Consider the following 2,584-nt stretch of genomic DNA (forward strand, 5'->3'; position numbering starts at 1 on the left):
CAATAAAGCCAATATGATTTAAACGCTTCCCACAGTGGCCAAGCCACCCTCTCACTTCAAGAATGTGAGCAAATGAGGAAAGTCCACAGAAAACAAAACTGTGCAGCTGAAATAGTGCCCACAGAGCTACAAACACAGTGTTTGAGAGTTTAGAAGAAGAAGAAATGTATGGATGTGGTCTGCATTTCCCACTCAGTCCTGCAATCATTTTTCTAGTGAACAGCAGGAAATGTGAACATTGGCTAGAGCATAAAATCTGGGTATCACGCAAGGTGTTGCAGATCTGTAGTCCTGGCTACTCAGGAGGCTGAGGGGAGAGGACACCCTGAGTCCAGGAATGCAAGGTTGCAGTGAGCAGTGATTGCACCACCGCACTCCAGCCTAGGTGACAGAGTGAGACTTCGTTTCTAAAAACAAAACAAAATACTGGCTAAGGCAGTAGCAGGTGGTCATAATAATAAGTGTAGCTAATGACTATCTAGTAGCTCCTATTTGCCTAACATTCTGCTAAATACTTTACACAACTATTGCTGTCACTTCTGAACAGTACTTGTCATTTTCCAGGTACTTTTTATAATAACCACTTTACCTCTATAAGTTATAATAACCACTTTATATATATATATATATATATATATAACCACTTTAACTCTATAAGTTATAAGTAAATTATATAATAGATATATAACCACTTTAACTCTATAAGTTATAAGTAAATTATGTAATATATATATAAAACCACTGTAACTCTGTAAGTTATAAGTAAATTATGTGATATATATATAACCACTTTAACTCTATAAGTTATAAGTAACTCATATGATTCTCATAACAACCTTAGAGAAAAATACTATGGTAGTCTCCATTTTACAGATGCAAAACCTGGGGTGCAGATTTTAATCAACTTGCCCAAGGTCCCACAGACGATAACTGCTGGAACTGGAGTTTGAGTGAGGCAGCCCAGCCCCAGAGACTTCATTCGTGGCCATTATGCCCTACACCTTCTCGTAGGCTGAGTTAATCTTCACAACACCCCCATGAAGCTCTGAGGAGAGCAGAGGTTCAGAATTGCTTCCCAAACACACCCAAGATCATGAGACTAGTCCCCATGACACTATACGGCCTCCCAAATAGACGTGGAAAATGAACTGGGGGCAAACTGTAGAGAGCTTGGATGAATAGCTTAGTGCAAAGATGAATACTTTAGTCAATCTCTCCTTACTCCTTAACTTCACTCCTCTTCGTTGTCCCCCATGCTTCGTGCTCTGGGTAAGCCACCCAATCATTATCTTTGACTCCTTTTCCACATCTCACTCCATTATCTGCCTTCCTCTCTCTGATAGTTTACCTTTCATCCTCATCTTCCTGCATTAACTTCAACAGTACCAGACATTTCACAATTGGCCAACTGTTACCCACTTTCTCCATCCCTACCTTACATGTGGAAGAATGGAACTAACCCCAACAAGCTTCATCAGCCACCTTTGATTTTCCTAAGCCAATCAGCAGGGCTTATCTACCTATTCACAGGAATTGGTTCGGGGACAGACTTAGCCGACTGCTGGAGCCAGCTCCCAGGGGCTTCAGAGAGTCCACTGCGGGCCCCTCTACCGCACGCTGGGTCCAGGGACATCGCATTGGTAGTTTGAAATCAGCCATGGTGAGAGAGTTTATGCCATAAAAATCAAACGCTGCATATCAGGGTGTTTTTTTTTTTTTTTCATTTTTACCTCTTTTCTTTTTCTTTTTTGAGAGAGACAGACAGGGAGAGGTCATTGCTAGACATTCATCTGTACACTACCTGGATGAACAAGACCTAATTTAGATCCATGAGACGTGAGGAGATATTTAATCAGGGTTTGCAGAAACCATGGAAGAAGAGTCTATTCTTTTGTGTAGGGAGAGTTATAAAGAAATTGGATGTGAGACTACTAAAGCCATTTTGGCCATCAAAGGACCTAACCAGAGGACAGAGTTGACACACAGAGAAGAGCTGCTCTGAAAGGATCAAAGAGGTCTGGAGTCAGAGCGCTGAGGGTGTGGACTTCTGGATCCACCCCCAAAGCCCGTATGCCTCTTCACTCTTCAGGTAAATGAGCCAGTAAAGTCCCTGTTTTAAAACCAGTTTGAATTGGGATTTTTATAGCCATCAATTGAAAGATGTTGAGGGGATACACAGAGTTATGACTTAGGAGCAAGGCCACCCCTATTGCAGAAGCCCAGGGGCACCATTCACTTTGAAGTCTTTGTAAAGGGGAGTCCTTCCTTGGAGCCGGCAGGGCCCAGCCTGTGCAGCCACATGTGGCAAATGTAATGTTGTGCCTAAGAAACAGCCTATTCCCCTCTATCATTCAGCAGGAAGCCCAAATTCCCTGCTAGTACCCCATTGATTCCTTTTATTTCACTGCCGATTTTCATTCATCTCTTCTTGTTACCCTGCTGCATGTAAGACACCATTGCCCTATTTTTACTTTCTCACTTCTTCCAACAGCCAACTTTTACTGTTAATTTTACCCTTATTCTCTGTCTTCTATAGCCCTTGGGAATTCCTAAAAAGAATAAACAGATTTTTAAAATCCAGGCC

General features: G+C 42.0%; 1 long non-coding RNA gene across 1 annotated transcript; it reads left to right on the forward strand.

Moving 5' to 3' along the window:
• The first annotated feature begins 970 nt into the window (after window positions 1-970).
• Window positions 971-2,124, forward strand: LOC109023852 (uncharacterized). Its single transcript, XR_002003312.4, has 3 exons — window positions 971-1,269; window positions 1,384-1,660; window positions 1,762-2,124. It is a non-coding gene; the product is annotated as an uncharacterized lncRNA (long non-coding RNA).
• The last annotated feature ends 460 nt before the right edge of the window (window positions 2,125-2,584 follow it).

The sequence above is a fragment of the Gorilla gorilla genome, chromosome 19 (assembly GCF_029281585.2).
Source record: "Gorilla gorilla gorilla isolate KB3781 chromosome 19, NHGRI_mGorGor1-v2.1_pri, whole genome shotgun sequence".
Lineage (NCBI taxonomy): Eukaryota > Metazoa > Chordata > Mammalia > Primates > Hominidae > Gorilla > Gorilla gorilla.